Raw genomic sequence first — 20,297 nt, 5'->3', positions numbered from 1 at the left:
GAAGCACGGAAAAAAGGACTGAATAAACAGGTATAATGGTATTGGGTGCCAAATAGATATATTACCCACCTAGATACTACAATGTAACATTCCAAAAGTGGATTGTATAATAGTAACCCGCAGTGTCCTTTTAATCTCACAAATTCGCAGGCAAATGCCAAATCAACAAAGGATCACAAGGGGAAACAGGTGGTATCTTAGTAGTGAGCAGTATCCAAAAGCAATCTTACCCATTTATGAAAGGTATCTAAGTGCGTCCGTGCTAGATCGGCCACAGGGAACCCCAACGCGCGTTTCGCAGTAATGGTTGCTTCCTCAGGGGGTACATAAGATCCCAAATGTGTGTGGTCCTTATATAGTGTGTAGAATACATATAGCTGAGTCCACATCGCCGCCGAGACAGAGGTCGGCGCTCGTCCGCTGACGCGGCCGGAAGCGAGGCATGCCCCACATCCGGCCCCACATGCTGTAGCGCACATCCGGAGTCCCGACGCGTCACGGGAACTCCGGACATGCGCAATGCATGTATTGGAGCCGGAGGGGGCCGGGCATCGCCGCAAGCCGCAGCAGACAACGAGCGCACGTCATCCAGGGGGTGAGTGGACTCAGAAAATAAACAAGATCAAGGTCCCAGCAGATCGTAAAAGCATATGATATCGTGGCAATCGTTTCTAATAGTTATATCAGTATGGCATACCATGACTAAAGAGCCAAATATCATATAAGTCATTGTCATTTTTGATACTACCATATAATATAGAAGTAATATATAGAGATAGACATATAATAAAAGAAAATATATGTACAAAAAAAATATAAAATATAAGAACAAGAAAAAAAATATATATATTTAAATACAATGCATAGACAAAAAATGAATTAAAGTAAATAGAACAATGTGAAAAATAAATATAAATATATGATATGCAAATGCACATACAAAGTATTGCATCTGCATAAATATAGTGACAGAACAAAACCCTCATACATAATAAAGTACATCTAACGGTGTAAATACAGTGATAATTTATTAATCAAAGTGAATTATAGAGTCTATGCATAGAGAAACAAAAAAGATAAATATGTATACCTAAAAGTGTGTGTTTGTGATAAAGGAGGAAAACTGGAGACTATTTCCAACTTCCCAGAGAGATAAGTGATAATATCTATAAAGGACATATATATATATATATATATATATATATATATATATATATATATATATATATATATATAAAAACACAAATCCATATACATCCAAATCACTAGAGACTTAAAATTTATCAATAGATAAATAGATCAAAAGACCGACTTGATATGGCCTCCAGCCTTATTATACTTTAAAAAAAGGGGGGATTAATCGTCATAAAAGGCCACTATTTTCTTTTTAAACACGGGACACTCAAAAGACACAAAAATACAATGGCGCCGTCCAGAGGTAATAGTACATAAATACATAATAGTAGTCATATCAAGGAGAACCACTAATTCTTCTTTTTTTCATAATGTTTTATTCTCCTCATACTTCGAATGGATCGCGTCATACTTCCACCAAACAAGGTAACCAGACACATGGGATCAGAAGAAGGATATCTAAAATTGTAGTTTAAAAAACATATAATTAATAACACATACTCAGCAGTAGAAAAATTAGAGGAAAGGGGCGAAGCTTAACGTTTCATTGAGTCCATCTGGTTTCATTGATCCCAGTAGGACAATCCACTTGCACTCTTTTTGTGCAAGTATCTTCTTCACATTGCCCCCTCTGATGCCACAGTGTACTCTCTCGATTCCCCGTATCAATAATGTTTTGGGGCTGCAGCCGTGATATTTTTTAAAATGTCTTGGTATTGTCTTTAATAATATAGGGTCATCGATCTCTTTTGCTCCCATAATGTCCCTTACGTGCTCCCTCGTGCGGACCCGCAGTTCTCTGGAGGTGAGTCCTATGTAGACTTTAGGGCATCCACATGTGGCGTAATACACCACATGTGTGGTGCTGCACGAAATATACTCCCTAATTTCGAAGTTCCTTTTTCCATCAACCGTGGAAAAGTCAGTTGCACGGCAAATGTTGGCACATGATTTACAATCCCCACATGGAAAACAACCTTTTCTGGGTCCTCGGGAGCCAAATGGACAGGTTTGTTGTGGTATGTAGTGACTATTAACCAGGAAATCTTTAAGATTTCTTGCTCTCTTTGCAGTCATTAGGGGTCTCTCTGGTAAACTCTGTGCCAACTGTGGTTCGGATCTCAAGATAGGCCAGTGTCTGGTCAGAATGGTTCTCATTGCATCCCATTGCCCATTAAAAGTTGATATAAACCGTACATTCTGATCGCCAGTTTCTCTTAATTTAGATTTAAAGAGATCAGTACGAGGCGTAGATCTAGCTCTCCTGTACCCTCGCTTAATGTTCCTATTACTATATCCCCTTTCTTTAAATCTAGAGGTAAGATCAGCCGACTGCTTCTCAAATAGAGTCTGGTGAGTGCCATGGATCTTTTCTACTTTTTACTATGTAATAACAGTATTATTGAATCTGTTTGTTAACATATTTGAATGTATTGATCTATAAATCTAATGTATGATTATATTTAATACTATATATTTTACATGTTAATAATTAAGACCCTGAAACTTGGTGGACTAATAAAATAAATAAACTATATTGTATGTCTGGGGGCCTGCTTAATGCTAATTTTTTTTACATTTTATTTTCTGACATTTCTCAGTTGAAACTCGGAAACTTCCGTGAAAGGCAATGGATGACAGCTATAATTACCATAATGCTAGGGATGAGACCTGAATGAATATGTGCAGGAATCTCTTTTCGGAGTACTTAGTTGAAGCACCTTTGGCAGCGATAGCAGCCTCCAGTCTTCTTGGGTATGATGTCACAAGGTTTGCACACCTGGATTTGGGGATTTTCTGCCATTCTTCTCTGCAGGTCCTCTCAAGCACTGTCAGGTTGGATGGGGACCGTCAGTGGACAGCCCTTTCCAGGTCACTCCAGAGATGTTCGATTGGATTCAAGTCAGGGCTATCGCTGGGCCACTCAAGGACATTCACAGACTAGTCCTTAAGCCATTCCTGTGTTGTCTTGGCTGTGTGCATAGGTTTATTGTCTTGTTCGAAGGTGAACCCTCTGCCCAGTCTGCGGTCCAGATGACTCTGGATCAGATTTTCATTAAGAATATCTCTGTACTTTGCTCTATTCATCTGTCCCTTAACCCTGACCAGTCTCCCTCTCCCAGCCGCTGAAAAACACCCACACAGCTTGATGCTGCCACCATCATGCTTCACTGTTGGGATAGTATTGGCCATGTGATGAGCAGTGATAGTTGACCTTCTGGAAGTTTCTTCCATTTACAGTCAGGATATTGGAGCTCAACATGAGTGACAATTGAGTTCTTGGTCACCTCTTTTACCAAGGCCCTACTCCCTCGATTACTTAGTTTGGTGGGGCGGCCAGCTCTAAGAAGAGTTCTGGTTGTTCCAAACCTCTTCCTTCTAAGAATTATGGAGCCCACTGTGCTATTGGGAGCTTACAGTGCAGCAGAAAAAAATGTCTACCCTTCTCCAGATCTGTTCCTCCACACAATCCTGTCTTTGAGCTATACAGGCAGTTCTTTCCTCCTTATGGCTTGGTTTTTGCTCAGATATGCATTGTCAGCTGTGAGATCTTATATGTGTCTTTCACAATCATGTCCAATCAAATTAATTTACCACAGGTAGACTCCATTCAAGGTGTAGCAACACTTCAAAGATGATCTAGAGAAATGGGAGCCTCCCAGACCTAAATTTCAAGTGTCATAGCAAAGGGTCTGAATACTTATGTCCATGCAAAATGTGAGTTTTAAATTTGTAACCAATTTGCAAAAATTTCTAAAACTCTGTTTTCACTTTGTCAATTTTTTATTCAGTGTGTGGAAGAGATTTGTTAAATCTCATCCACTATGCTGCTACTGTATTCTGCTGCGTTTTTTCTGTCCGAAATTCCGTCCGGAAAAAACGTGGCAATTCGCAGCGTGTGGACGAGCCCTAAAGCAGCATGAAACTGCACCTCTTGCAACAATCGACTCCACAACTTCCCTGTCACCCTAATCCATTGCACCATAGCCACATGCCCACCTTAACCCAACTGATGGCATCAAGGGTCAAGACCTGAAAGACAAGAAACAAAAATATACACATAAACATATATCTCACAGGACAAATAAAACGTTGGCTAGGTGATTCCACACACAGTACCACACCTCCAAAAGAGTTAAGTAGTAACAAATAGAAACTCCACAACATCATTTATATACAAAAGAAGAACAAGGAGTCATACACTATTTTATATAAATATGAAAATGTTTAATTTTTATTAGTTGACAAAACATAGGGGGGTAAAATTACATCGAGGATCCAATCCAATAGCCCTATACATGGGCTACACACAAGTAATTATATAGTAGTCAAAAATAGTACATATAAGGCTTCGTTCACATCTGCACTAGGGCTCCGTTCCGTCTGAGCTTTCCGTCGGAACGGAGCCCTGATAGACACAAACAGAAACCACAGGTTTCCGTTTCCATCACCATTGATTTCAATGGTGATGGATCCGGTGCCAATGGTTTCCGTTTGTCTCAGTTGTGCACGGGTTACATCGATTTGACGGAATCAATACTGTATTTGAATGTGCTATTGATTCCGTCAAAATAACGGAAACGCTTGGACAACTGAGACAAATGGAAACCATTGGCACTGGATCCGTCACCATTGAAATCAATGGTGATTGAAACGGAAACCTATGGTTTCCGTTTGTGTTTGTCAGGAAAGCTCAGACGGAACGGAGCCCTAGCGCAGATGTGAATGAAGCCTAAAACATAATACTGTGTGGTCATCAGTGGAAACTATAACAATGATCATATGCACAGATAGGTATGAGGTAATTATCTAAGACATAGATTATAGAAAGGGTATAAACAGACATTAAAATATATCCGCAAAGAAGAAGGGCATAAATGGAGTCGCCAAAGGAGCAGTGTAATGGCCATTCACCTCCACTATCAAAACATATATATTTTTTGCCCTATCAATTATGCTGGAAAAGATCTAAGTAGATAATTATCCTCAACAAGGGGGCGTACCCATATGTGCAGCGTGATCCGTGTGCCCAGTGTAGCGCCCCAACGCGCATTTCACGTAAATTTCTTTTTCAAGGGGTACTAGCAAATGTGTTCATGTCCCTGTTCAAAAAGGATGCTGTGTAGGTCATGTGGTGGCAAATAGACCAATGCTACCCTGGTCAACGGCGCATGCGCGGCATCAATCGGGATGCCGCGAGAGCATCACTCCAGGCCATCTGAGCGCTAGCTGCGCATGAGCCACCTCCAAGACACATCACTAAGGAGACGGGTCACGAGAAAAGCTCACATTTGATTGGAGCATCCTTAATTTGGTGTGGCAGAGTACTGAGGTTCAGGTTGTATCATGGCACCCTGTGCTGCCGCAAAAGCCGCATTCTGAGCTGTTTGCTGGATATGAGGATTTTTCCAAGCACCTGTGGTCCACTCCTCCTGAGCCTTACGAAGGCTGCTTCCAGCTAAGTGGTAAAACTTGTGTACCTTAATCAATGCCACGAAAGAGAAGACAGCTACAGCTGTGAACATAATGATCTGAATCTGCATCACCACTGCAGAGCCAACATTGGTTCCTGAAGAAGGAGATGGCTGCAAATATATACACTAGCATATAAACACATACAACCACCCACACAAAACACTACTACAAACAAACACCCCGAAACAGTAACCCAGTATAACAAGTGCAGTTTATTATACAAACTAAATTGTTGGGATTCCCATCGGCCGATTTTCATAATCCTATCGGCACCCATGCCCCAAAATGGGGCTTCAGTCGCAGCCCCAATCCAAATAGAAGGAGAACTAAAGCCGGCACTAGGCAAACCTCACATCGCCAAACATCTGCAGAACACTGCCATGAATTGATATTGAGACAAAAACGGACCATCTGCATGTACCAGCAACGGACCCTGGCACTCCGGCCCCATTTCCGAGAACTCCCACAAACACCGCATCCGACAAACCTCCGCACCACGCAACTCACACATCTCAATCCACACCACCTGGCCAATCTGATTTGTTTTGGACCGTCGCAAACAACACCGGACAGACTGCAGCAATAAGGGTATGTGCACACGATAGCAGGCATTTACGTCTGAAAGGACAGACTGTTTTCAGGAGAAAACAGCTGCCTCGTTTCAGACGGAAATGCTGCTCCTCGCATTTTGCGAGGCTTCTCTGACAGCCGTAAATTTTGAGCTGTGCTTCATTGAGTTCAATGAAGAACGGCTCAAATTACGTCTGAAAGAAGTGCCCTGCACTTCTTTTGACGAGGCTGTATTTTTACGCGTCGTCTTTTGACAGCTGTCAAACGACGACGCGTAAATGACAGGTCGTCTGCACAGTACGTCGGCAAACCCATTCAAATGAATGGGCAGATGTTTGCCGACGTATTGTAGCCCTATTTTCAGACGTAAAACGAGGCATAATACGCCTCGTTTACGCCTGAAAATAGGTCGTGTGAACCCAGCCTTACAACCACCTATTAGGAAATCCGAAAATCCCCAAAAAACTCCAGGGAGAAAGCCACCCAGAAAAACAAACGCTCATATACTGACAAACATACCCTTGACACACAATCACTTAGATATTCCAAAATCTCAAAATACAGCAGCCGCTTCGAGTTTGCACGCAAAGAGACCTTTTGCGATACCCCTTCAGAGCTTGTCTCACCCAAAAAATTTTTATGGCATCAACAACACCATACAATTTCAACCAAAACGCCACCGCCACCATTCGGCCATTCACATCCAACGCAGACAATGCATGCTCATGTAACAGACCAACAAAACACAGCACCACTGTCACCCACTCTTCCTCCACCTCACATGGACCCACACCATCCAACAAGGACATCCACCCTTGCCACACCTTCTTACAGAGGCGTAGCTAGGTTCTCCAGCACCCGGGGCAAAGATTCAGTTTGGCACCCCCCCCCCAACCTCTTTCCCGACATCTCCTTCCCCCTCGCCGTGTTTGTTTTCTCTATCAATCAATGACGTGTCATTTCTTTTCCACATTTCTTTTTATGTAACTCGAGCATAAAAACATTTGTACATTTTACAAGCAATATAGTTCTATACACAGCACCAGAACCAAGCTCAGTACATAAATACAGCAATAGAACAAATACAGCTCAATTTAGTGCAACCCCTGCCATATAGGTGTGTACGGCGTAAAACTACAGCTCCCAGCATGGCCCGAACAATGATAAGGATATGCTGGGAGATGCTGTTTCACAAAAAATAAATCATATCATAATCATACCACCCATCATCTCACTGCAGATCATACAGTGACTACAGTGCTGATTAGAGGCAGAATAAACATTTACATTAGTGACTTACCGGTGACGTCTCAGATTCTAGTTATTTTTCTCCATCCGGTCCAGACCTCTATGATGATTTCTCCCGGTCACAGCCCATTTCTGCAGTTTGCCGCTCAGATGTCTTCAGCTTCTCACTTTTCAAACATTTCTACACCTATAAATAAAGATAAAGTTCTCATTATACCACACACTATGCCTCTAAATATAATAGCACCATACACTGCACCTCTAATTATAATAGCGCCATACACCGTGTCCCACACACACACACTGTGCCCCCTGTAGATAGTGCCTGCCATGGAGTCCCCTGTAGATAGTGCCCCCCATAGAGCCCCCTGTAGAGCTCCACAGATAGCCCACCCCTGTATATAGCCCCCCTGTAGATATAGCCCACCCATGTATATGGTGCTCCATAGATAGCAGACCCCTGTATATAGCCCCCTGTAGATATAGCCCACCCCTGTAAATATAGCCCACCCCTGTAGATATAGCCCACCCTGTATATAGCCCCTCCTGTAGATATAGCCCACCCCTGTATTTAGTGCTCCATAGATAGCCCACCCCTGTATATAGCCCCCTGTAGATATATCCCCCCCCTGTATATAGTGCTCCATAGATAGCCCACCCATGTATATAGCCCCCCTGTAGATATAGCCCACCCCTGTATATAGAGCTCCATAGATAGCCCACCCCTGTATATAGTGCTCCATAGATAGCCCACCCCTGTATATAGCCCCTGTAGATATAGCCCACCCCTGTAGATATAGCCCCCCCTGTAGACATAGCCCCCCGTAGATAAGGCCCCCCATAGATAAAGCTCCCCTGTAGATAAAGCCCCCCCTGTAGATAAAGCCCCCCCTGTAGATAAAGCGCCCTGTAGATAAAGCCCCCCCATAGATAAAGCCCCCCCTGTAGATAAAGCCCCCATTGTAGATAATGCCACACACTTTTTATTACAATAAAATAAACAATTGAAACTCATCTTAATCCCACTCCCACGCCGTCCGGCAGCCATGGGGACCTGCTCTCTTCTGCGCAGGTCTCCTGGGGGTTGACGAAGCGTCTATGAAAGGCGCTGATTGGCTGGGCAGGATGACTTTCCCTATCACTCAACGCCTTTCATCGACGGAAGCGCGATAGCGCTTCTCTGGTACAAAAGAGCTGAATAGCCGGGAACGGAACGTACCCGGCTATTCATTGCTTCTAATTGTACCTGTGTCCTATAGACACAGGTTCAATTATAGTGCAGGAGGAGGTGGTTCTGGCACCCCCCTCTAAGTTGCGCCCGGGGCACCTGCCCCGCCTGCCCCCCCTAGCTACGCCCCTGCCTTCTTATATGCTCACCAGGTACCATCACTCAAAGAACACAGGATCATTCCTGTTGCCACCCCAAGACCACGCTCCTCAGCTGTTTGGGACAAGGAATCTTGCATCGCTCCACCTCCGGCGCCAACACATGAAACCTGTCCCACTGTAGGCAAGCGAAAGAATCAGACACAACTTATGAATACCTGGAATGTGCACCGCCACAACCAATGAATTGAGCAGTAAGCCCTGCAGAACCAAGTACTGTAGATTCCGCAATACAGGAGTAGACTTAGCCAACTGATTATTAATCGCCTGCACTATACCCATGTTGTCACAACAAAACGGACCCGGCGATATCTCAGCTTCTCTCCCCAGATTACCATCAACCACAATGGGGAACAATTCAAAAAGATCAAGTGTCACGTTGGGTACGTGGACCCACTGGGCCGTACCGCCGTACCGCCTTAACGGTATGGCAGATGGCCAACAGGACACAGCTCACAGTCTATGGTTTGTATAGGTATACCTGTGGTAGCTCAGACAGTAGAAAGACAGGCTTGGCTGTGACTAGGCAGTAGGCAGGCACCAGGCATGGTGTAGAAAGACAGGCGCAGTCAGAGCAGCACGACTCCAACTCAATACGGTACTTGGACCAGGATAGCACGGGATACAGGTTACGGGAAAGGGAAAATACTGGGAACTGGAAAACGCTTAGGAGACTATTTGCAAAGAAAGACTTGGGTAACGACAACAAAGCTCAGGCAATGCAGGGAGGGGCAGAGCCATTCTTATAGTCCAGGGAGCAATCAGCTCAATCTCACACATGTGTGCGCTCTGGCTCCCTAAGGACTGAGCTCGCGAGTGCACCCTAGTGGTGGCTGCAGAACAGGACGGCTGCATGTGCAGAGATCTCTGGAGAGAAGGGTGTCGACAGGATGGGATGAGTTCATAGTCAACGACCATGGACGTTACAGTAAGGTTGGATACCAACCCCGCCAGCTATCAACAATTCGGCCACTGGCCCGTGCACTTTCATTGCCCTTTAAAGTAAGTGCCATAGCCACAAGCCCCCGATGTGTCAGTATTGGTGTAGAGCTCTAATGCCTCACTGCCTACCACAGGATCAATCCACATGAAACGCTCATTGTACGGATCTAAAAAATGTTCACAAACCACTAAATTGGCCCGTACATCACCCGAGAGACAGATAAAATGGTGAGGCACCACCACACCCGCTGTAGCCATAGCCAAACACCTGCAAAAGACTTGCACAATGGGCTAGATCCTGCAGGTAGAATTCATCTTGCCCAGCAGGGACTGAATCTGGTAAATCTGAACTTTTTTTTTACTCTCCGACACTGCCCTACCAGCCATTTCAAATCCTACAATTTATACAAAGAGAGACTGCATTCCATTTGAACAGTATCGATAACAATTCTAAAAAGCTTTCCTAACACAGAGTGACGGGGCTGACAGAAGTCCATACTGTGTGTGGGAGGGAGAGGAAGGATTATACTGTGTATGGGAGGGAGGGGGGCATTATACTGTGTAAGGGGGAGGGGGGCATTATACTGTGTAAGGGGGAGGGGGGCATTATACTGTGTATGGGGGGAGGGGCCATTATACTGTGTATGGGAGGGAGGGGGCATTATACTGTGTATGGGAGGGAGGGAGGGGCATTATACTGTGTATGGGAGGGAGGGAGGGGCATTATTCTGTGTATGGGAGGGACATGGGGGCATTATACTGTGTATGGGAGGGAGGGGAGCATTATACTATGTATGGGAAGGAGGGGAGCATTATACTGTGTATGGGAGTGAGGGGAGATTATGCTGTGTGGGGGCAGCTATGGGGGGCATTATACTGTGAGGGGGAAGCTATTGGGGGCATTATACTGTATGGGGAAGCTATGGGGGCATTATACTGTGTGGGGGCAGCTATGGGAGGCATTATACTGTGTGGGGGCAGCTATAGGATGCATTATACTGTGGGGGTAGCTATGGGGGGCATTATACTGTGGGGGCAGTTATGGGGGCATTATACTGTGTGGGGGAATCTAAGGGGGCATTATACTGTGTGGGGCAGCTATGAAGGGGCATTATACTGTGGGGGCAGCTATGAGAGGCATTATACTGTGGGAGGAGCTGATACGGGGGGCATTATACTGTGTGGGGGCATCTATGGGTGCATTATACTGTGTGGGGGCAGCTATGGGGTGCATTATAGGGTGTGGGGGCAGCTATGGTGAGCATTTATATATATTAACAGACCACTGCATTCCTTTTGCTAGCAAACCCGTGTAACGGGTTTTCTATACTAGTAAATATATACTGCAATTATATTGCACTATATTGTGTAAGCTGTTTTAAGTCCCCTAGGGGGACTAGTAAAAAAAGGTTAAATACAGTAAAATTATTTTTCCCATTTTTCCCCAAACACAACGTAAACAAAATAACATAACTGGTATTGCCGCATGTGTAAATGTCTGAACTATTACAATAGATCATTATTTAGCCCGCACTACGAATGCTGTAAAAAATAAAAAATGCCAGAATAGCTGTTTTTTGGTCACTTCATCTCCCACATAAAATAAAACAAAAAGTGATCAAAAAGTCTCATGTACCCAAAAATGGTACCAATACAAAACTACAGCTCGCCCTGCAAAAATTAAGCCCTCACATCGCTCAATTGACGGAAAAGAAGAAAATTCTAACTCAAATTTTATTTTTAACAATTTATTTTTTCCCTGTAAACGAAGTAAAACATAAAAATAAAAAAAAATTTGGTATCGCCGTAATCGTATTGACCTGCAAAATAAACTTAACATGACGTTTTTACCACACAGTGAACGCTTTATAAACTAAACCCCCTAAAAGATTGAGGAATCACAGTTTTTTCCTATTCCACCCCACAAAGATTTTTTTTTTCAGTTTCTCAGATTGTCCATGAGTCTGTGAATCAAAGGCAGTGGGTAGTTGAAATACTTATAAGTTAACTGGACACCACAGTAAGAAACCACATGTCCTTAGATGATTGTAGTTCTATTATAAAGTCCATAGAAATAGACCACAAGGACGAGAAGGAATGTGAAGAGACTAAAATAATCCTAGGGGCAAAGTACAAGGTTTTTGAACATCAACTTGGTATCTTGGCCACTAAAAAGAGCGACATAATAATTCCTCATTCTCATGTGCTCCCATGTGACCTGCAGATCTAGAGTCATGGACTAGACATAAAAAAAAGCACCAGTCAAGCAGCCTTAAGAGACATTGACCAAAAGTCCAGACCCCCATTTTTGAGAAGTAAAGGTATGTCTCTTGGAGGATTAGCAAGTAAAGTTTCTCCTTTAAAACCTTCTTTGATGCGCTGTAGTATTTATCTGGAAAAGGTAACCCCCACAAAGTTCTGTGCAGGTAGAATGGTGGTCTCAGGAGTGTAATTCTGCAAGGTCCCCGAGAACATCCTGGACATAGCATCTGCTTTCTTGTTATAGGATCCAGGTCTGAAGGAAACAACAAAATTGAAACTTGCAAAAATTATAGTTTATCTTTCCAGAAAGACTCTTAGGCCTCATGCACACGACCGTAGCCATGTGCACGGCTGTGATTTTCGGGTCGGCCGGCTGCGGACTGTCAGCCGCGAGCTGCCCGCAAATCGCGGGACATGCACATGGCCGTGGCCATTATTTTCAATGAGCCCGGACTGCAGAAGACGGCCGTAATAAGATAGGTCCTTTCTTTCTGCGGTGCGGGCTCCCGGGCCATGCACAGACCGTAAAAACTACGATCGTGTGCATGGCCCCATAGAAATGAATGGGGCCGCAATTCTCCCGTGGATTTTCTGGGGAATTGTGGCCGCAAAAGCACGTTCGTGTGCATGGGGCCTTAGCTGATCTAATAAACTTTAGATTTCAAAGGTCAGTGAGAACTTGCACAGAGTGAGAAGCTGCTTCATGAAAAGGCCTCCATTCTGTGAACGACTCCTTTATTGCTAATCATTCTTTATTTCCAATGTCATAGTTTCTTTCAGGGGATCAAAATTAGCATCATAAAAAGGCACATGGGTGAAGCAACTGCTTATCACCAACTCTTTGAGACAACACTGCTCCCACTGGTAAATCTGGATTAGGATGAACTAAGATAGGAGCAAAGGTAAAAAAATAAATAAATCTTTAACTGGGTAAATGCAGCCTAAGCACTGAAAGACCAGAAAAGGTGTAGGAATGGATCCAGCGCTGAGACAGGTGTGTCAGTATAAAATCGGAAACTTCTTCCAAGTTTTGTTTTGCAAAAAAGATGGTTTGAAAATAGACAATCTGTGTTCCTTCAGAATACAATGGCTGGTTGAAGAGAATAGGCATATGAATGCCTTGACTAATTTCTCCTTGACATATTAATCAAGAGCCTTTAATTCCTATTCAGAAAGTGGATAGATGCCTCCACAAGTTATGACAGCCCCAGGGTAAAGTTCAATAGGACAATTATAAGGACAGTGAGGAGATAGTTGGTCTGCATTCTTCTTGTCACAAACATCTTTAAATTCTTTATAAAGTTCAGAAAGCTTTTATGTGTTGGTCTTTTCTGTGTTCCTCTCACGAAGTTCACGATCAATTATTAACTCCAGTTTAATAGTTTCATGAGTAACTGGACCAGAGCTTAAAGATGACCCTTCAACTGTCACCATTTCCACCAGAAAAGATCTTGGACTGTGGTCAATATGATTATCAAAGGTAAACTTACCCCCTTCCCGACATTCGCTGTTTATATATGGCGGAGGTCGAATGGGGGAGGATGGGGCGGGCCCACGGGCTGAACCCGCTCCATAGAACGAGCGTGTCGGCTGTTGAAAAATGGCTGCGACGGGAAGTAGTTAATGTCCATGAAATTTCCTGTTGGCCTAGAATCCAACATTGCTGTAGTATCTAACCTGCAAGATCTATAACAGAGCTGAATGGGTAAGATGAAAAGGGGACGGTTGATAACTCTTTCATGACCAAGGGTCATTGATATCCCTGTGTCCAGGTCAAATTTTCAATTTTTGATTTGCACTTCTTTAACCCCTTCAGGACGCAGCCTGTTTTGGCCTTGTGGACGCAGGTGATTTTTTAAAATCTGACATGTGTCACTTTATGTGGTAATAACGCTGGAATGCTTTTACCTATCCAAGCAATTCTGAGATTGTTTTTTCGTGACATATTGTACTTTACGTCTGTGAAAAAAATTGGTCGATAAATTCAATATTTATTTGTGAAAAGCACAAAAATTTAGAGAAAATTTGCAAAAAATTAGATTTTTTTCTAAATTTGAATGTATCTGCTTGCAAAACAGATATTAATACCACACACAATAGTTACTATATAACATTTCCCATATGTCTACTATATGTTTGCATAGTTTTTTGAACGTCCTTTTATTTTTATAGGACGTTACAAGGCTTAGAACTTTAGCAACAATTTCACACATTTTCAAGAAATTTCCAAAACCTATTTTTCCATGGACCAGTTCATTTCTGAAGTGGGTTTGAGGGCCATATATATTAGAAACGCCCCATAAATCAACCCATTTTAAAAACTTTACCCCTCAAAGTATTCAAAACCGCATTAAGAAAGTTTCTTAACCCTTTAGGCGTTTCACAGGAATTAAAGCAAAGTAGAGGTGTAATTTACAAATGTAATTTTTTTTGCAGAAATTCATTTGTAATAGAAACATTTCTGTAACACAGAAGGTTTTACCAGAGAAACGCAATTCAATACTTATTTCCCAGATTCTGCAGTATTTAGAAATATCCCACATATGGCCCTAGTGTGGAGCACCTAGAGGATTTTGAAGCCTCCTTTTTATTACAATATATTTTAGGCTCCATGTCTGGTTTGAAGAGGTCTTGTGGTGCCTAAACAGTGGAAACCCCCAAAAAGTGACCCCATTTTGGAAACTACACCCCTCAAGGAATTTATCTAGTGGTATAGTGAGCCATTTTAACCCCACAGGTTGTTTGCTGAATTTATTGGAATTAGTCTTTGAAAATGAAAATCTACATTTCTTCTGAAGAAACAGACATTTTTAATTTTTGCAAGGAATAAAGGAGAAGAAGCACCCCAACATTTGTAAAGAAATTTATCCTGATTACGGCAATACCCCACATGTGGTCATAAACTTATGTTTGAACACATTACAGCCCTCAGAAGGGAAGGAGCGCCATTTTGCTTTTGGAGCTCAAATTTTGCTATAATGGTTTTCGGTGCCATGTCGCATTTGCAACGCCCTGGAGGGACCAAAACAGCAGAAACCCCCCAAAAGTGACATTCCCATCAGAATCCAAGAGAGCAAATGCCTCTTCAGCGGTATATAACTTGCGTGCCATTTTTTTACGTATTTTTTTAAACTTATTTTTTGTAACAATTTTAATAAAAGTAACAAAGAAAAAGTCCACTAATCAATTGATCAATAAATTTATAAACGACCCTAACAATTAATCAATTAGTATCTAGAATTAATAGAACTGTATTACGTATACATATATAATCAATTGAATCTTTACAACTAATCAATTGTTGAACGACTAATAATTAATAACTTTATGAACGACCCTATCAATTATTTGATATGTAGAATTAATAAAATTAATAATTTATATGAATGTTTGCATGTGTATATATATACATATATATATATATATATATATATATATATATATATATATATATATATATATATATAAATATATATGTATATATATATATATATATATATATATATATATATATATATATATATATACATTGAAGGAAATAAGTATTTGATCCCTTGCTGATTTTGTAAGTTTGCCCACTGTCAAAGACATGAACAGTCTAGAATTTTTAGGCTAGGTTAATTTTACCAGTGAGAGATAGATTATATTTAAAAAAAAACAGAAAATCACATTGTCAAAATTATATATATTTATTTGCATTTTGCACAGAGAAATAAGTATTTGATCCCTTTGGCAAACAAGACTTAATACTTGGTGGCAAAACCCTTGTTGGCAAGCATAGCAGTCAGACGTTTTTTGCAGTTGATGATGAGGTTTGCACACATGTTAGATGGAATTTTGGCCCACTCCTCTTTGCAGATCATCTGTAAATCATTAAGATTTCAAGGCTGTCGCTTGGCAACTCGGATCTTCAGCTCCCTCCATAAGTTTTCGATGGGATTAAGGTCTGGAGACTGGCTAGGCCACTCCATGACCTTAATGTGCTTCTTTTTGAGCCACTCCTTTGTTGCCTTGGCTGTATGTTTCGGGTCATTGTCGTGCTGGAAGACCCAGCCACGAGCCATTTTTAATGTCCTGGTGGAGAGAAGGAGGTTGTCACTCAGGATTTGATGGTACATGGCTCCATCCATTCTCCCATTGATGCGGTGAACCAGTCCTGTGCCCTTAACAGAGAAACACCCCCAAAACATACTGTTTCCACCTCCATGCTTGACAGTGGGGACGGTGTACTTTGGGTCATAGGCAGCATTTCTCTTCCTCCAAACACGGCGAGTTGAGTAAATGCCAAAGAGCTCAATTTTAGTCTCATCTGACCACAGCACCTTCTCCCAATCACTCTCAGAATCATCCAGATGTTCATTTGCACACTTCAGACGGGCCTGTACATGTGGCTTCTTGAGCAGGGGGACCTTGCCGGCACTGCAGGATTTTAATCCATTACGGCGTAATGTGTTACCAATGGTTTTCTTGGTGACTGTGGTCCCAGCTGCCTTTAGATCATTAACAAGTTCCCCCGTGTAGATTTCGGGTGAGCTCTCACCTTCCTCAGGATCAAGGATACCCCACAAGGTGAGATTTTGCATGGAGCCCCAGATCGATGTCAATTGACAGTTATTTTGTATGTCTTCCATTTTCTTACTATTGCACCAACAGTTGTCGCCTTCTCACCCAGCGTCTTACTTATGGTTTTGTAGCCCATTCCAGCCTTGTGCAGGTCTATGATCTTGTCCCTGACATCCTTAGAAAGCTCTTTGGTCTTGCCCATGTTGTAGAGGTTAGAGTCAGACTGATTAATTGAGTCTGTGGACAGGAGTCTTTTATACAGGTGACCATTTAAGACAGCTGTCTTTAATGCAGGCACCAAGTTGATTTGAAGCGTGTAACTGGTCTGGAGGAGGCTGAACTCTTAATGGTTGGTAGGGGATCAAATACTTATTTCTCTGTGCACAATGCAAATAAATATATATAATTTTGACTATGTGATTTTCTGGTTTTTTTTAAATATAATCTATCTCTCACTGGTAAAATTAACCTAGCCTAAAAATTCTAGACTGTTCATGTCTTTGACAGTGGGCAAACTTACAAAATCAGCAAGGGATCAAATACTTATTTCCTTCACTGTATATATAAAACGTGTGCATATATCTATTCAACATTATAGCTATATATGTAATTAATTAAATCACAACTAAATTATGACAACCCTAATAAATAATACATTTATGAACAACCCTAACAATGAATCAATGTATTTGGAATTTACAGACGTGTAAAATATATGAAGAGATTTATATAAGATTATGTGTGAGTAAAGGATCTGCCAGGCACAGCTTCGGGGTTAACGCCCATAGATAATCAGTCTGCACCTGCTTCTATGTCTGTGATACTGACTCCATCTTCCACCACTCAGGGTGGCAGGCTTAGGAGTGGGAGAACCTATCACAGCCTGGCCAGACGGAGCTAGCTCCCGCCCTCTGTCTATTTATACCTGCCTTTCCTGTTCCTCCTTTGCTTGTGATTCTTCTCGTTTGGTTTACTGGCCCTGCTGCAGCTTCTTGTACCACTGTCCTTGCTTCTTATTGACCCCGGCTTGCTAACTACTCTCCTGCTCTGCGTTTGGTACCTCGTACACTCCTGGTTTGACTCGGTTTGTTTACTACTCTTCTGCTCTGCGTTTGGCACCTCGTACTCTCCTGGTTTGACTCGGCTTGTTCACTTCCCTTGTTGCTCACGGTGTTGCCGTGGGCAACTGCCCTTTCTCCCCCTAGCTCTGTGTACCCTTGTCTGTTTGTCTGTTGTGCACTTATTGAGCGTAGGGACCGTCGCCCAGTTGTACCCCGTCGCCTAGGGCGGGTCGTTGCAAGTAGGCAGGGACTGAGTGGTGGGTAGATTAGGGCTCACTTATCTGTCTCCCCACCCCCGTCATTACAGTGTGTATACGTATATATTACATGTACGTATATATCTATATGATGTTATAGATATATAACATCCCTAATTATTAATTTTTAGTATTAACAAATTTCAAATATATGTCTATATATAATATATATTACGTGTGTGTGTGTGTGTGTGTGTGTGTATATATATATATATATATATATATATATATATATATATATACATATATATATATATATTGTGACATCCTGGGGACCACTTAGCTGATGGGATCGCCATCTCCCAGGTGAGATGGTTGGCACACATAGAAAGTTCACTCCAACTCCTTGAGTAAAAGGTTTAAACCAGCCGCAGCTAGCTTTATTGTCTTCACAACAGCAATCAGTGGTACAACAATAAACATACAAAATAAACCCTAGGCCGTCCAGCCTCTAACTAACACATTCAGTGTCCCTCACTATGTGACACTGAGCCTTGTGCCCAGCACCTCAAAACCTTCACAGCTTTACCTCACACGGTGGTGACTCTCACAGGCTAGCGTACCTGTCTTCCCCAGACTGATAGCCCTGTGTGAACTGTACACACCTGAATTAAAGAGCCGTCTCAGGTGAAGCCTAACTAGGCTCATCAGACAGCCCAAGACATGGACTGTCTTTATGTAGTGGAAGCCCGCCTTTCTCCTTCACACTCCAGCAAACCAGGCCCTATTCCAGGCTTTACACCCAAGCAATAGCAGAGAAAACCCTCTCTGCTGTACATGCTCCATGGTTGCTTAAAACCTGAGTTTCTGCACTGTCCAGTAGCTGCACTGCTACAATATATATATATATATATATATATATATATATATACACACACACACACACACACACATAGTATATAAATATATATCTATATGATTTTATAGATGGACTAGGACAATTAATTAGTAAATTCATAATCAATTAGAGTGTTAACGCAATCATGGGCCAAAATATATTAGACTGAAATTTGTAATGGATATGTCAACCGATACCCGCCCTCCAGTCATTTATCCAGTTTCCAATTCATAGGTAATAGATATATATATCTGAGAGAAAAGATGACACAAGAGACCATGCTTGTATGCTCAAAATCCTTCTATGATCTTTATTGATCCAAACAAGTATATAAGTATAATGACAGGAAAGGTGTAGGCTTTGGTTTCAGCCAATCATCTACAATATGATAATGACTCTGATTCAGCCAATGAGAATATTTCAATGCATTATAATAATTCTTCACCCTCCAAGCCCCAGGTGGCCTGAACCTTGTCCCATGGAGAAGACACACATTTCAGATACACAAGTTAATGTGTCTACTTCTTATCTCACTAGAGAATGGAGACTGCAGATAAGTTTAAATCATTTAAACAGAGGGCTGAATCCCCTTCCCTCATGGTAAACAATGTCATTGTTCATTCGACCAAGGCTATTTGATCTGCTCCTTACAAGAGTAATAAAACATTCAATTCAAGAACACATAACATAGAATTGCTTCAGGACATCTGCTGACATATTACTTTTTACTTATTAATATCAAGATGGCTCCTTCAGGCCAAAAGATGGATTCCAACGATCCAAAATGGACGCCTACCATACAAAATGGAGTCCATGCAAAATGTTATCTTTTAAACATATTCTAATCACTTTCACATTTCCCACCTTTTGTTTATATGAGGACATTTTGCATCCAAGCCAGGTACTTAAAGGAGGGCTTATCCCCCCTTGAGGACTTACCTAACCGTTTCACCTCATCCCCTGGTCATTTCAACAAAATTCCTTCCCATAATTGTTTCACTCATAGGGTACACTTGATCAAAAGATCCAGTATGGCGGGTAATCATTTTAACCTTTGCTGTGAAGCATTGCCAAAGTTTTGTCAGGCCTCAAAATATGAGCCTCAGAAGCAAATATAATGCAATACATAATAAACCTGCAGGACACTCTAGAGCAGACCCATTACCCATCCCCCAACATCCTTAAACCAGTTAGAGGGATTGAGCCACGACAAGCAATCTGGCCACTCCAGGTTCCAATCATTTTTAGAATTGGCTTTCCTGAACTCTTACTTTATTTTCTCAGCTTTATTTACGGTTATACTTGTCCTGCCTAATGCCAGTAGGGTCTATATAATGGCAACAGGCTGTATCAACTACTTGGCCCATGCACATACCCCCTTGGGCAGAGTTCAAAACATCAAACACATAATCTGTAACAGTGTCCAATCTGTCGGCCACTTTCTCTATATTATGAGCATTTTTTACTGTTAAACCTACTAATATTGGCAAGAATCCAAACTTCTCCTCTATGGTACTTGTATTAGTCATAATTGTCGCACTGTCACTTACTGTACTAATG

General features: G+C 42.0%; 1 protein-coding gene across 3 annotated transcripts in view; it reads left to right on the top strand.

Annotated features, from left to right (window-relative positions):
• Positions 1-494: 494 nt before the first annotated feature.
• Positions 495-20,297, top strand: part of LOC142741191 (uncharacterized) — a 91,209-nt gene continuing 71,406 nt past the window's right edge. The window contains exons 1-3 of one of the 3 annotated variants that reach the window (XM_075850583.1): positions 495-595; positions 1,869-1,939; positions 2,451-2,487. The gene's annotated coding sequence lies outside the window, so the exon portion shown is untranslated. Of the gene's footprint in view, positions 596-1,868; positions 1,940-2,450; positions 2,488-2,735; positions 3,995-20,297 lie in introns of those variants that run through there. The other 2 variants (XR_012881028.1, XM_075850582.1) reach the window with 2 other exon arrangements.

Source organism: Rhinoderma darwinii, chromosome 2, assembly GCF_050947455.1.
Source record: "Rhinoderma darwinii isolate aRhiDar2 chromosome 2, aRhiDar2.hap1, whole genome shotgun sequence".
In the NCBI taxonomy this organism is placed as follows: domain Eukaryota; kingdom Metazoa; phylum Chordata; class Amphibia; order Anura; family Rhinodermatidae; genus Rhinoderma; species Rhinoderma darwinii.
Note: the sequence above shows the minus strand (reverse complement) of the source record. Positions and strands in the feature narration are given on the sequence as shown.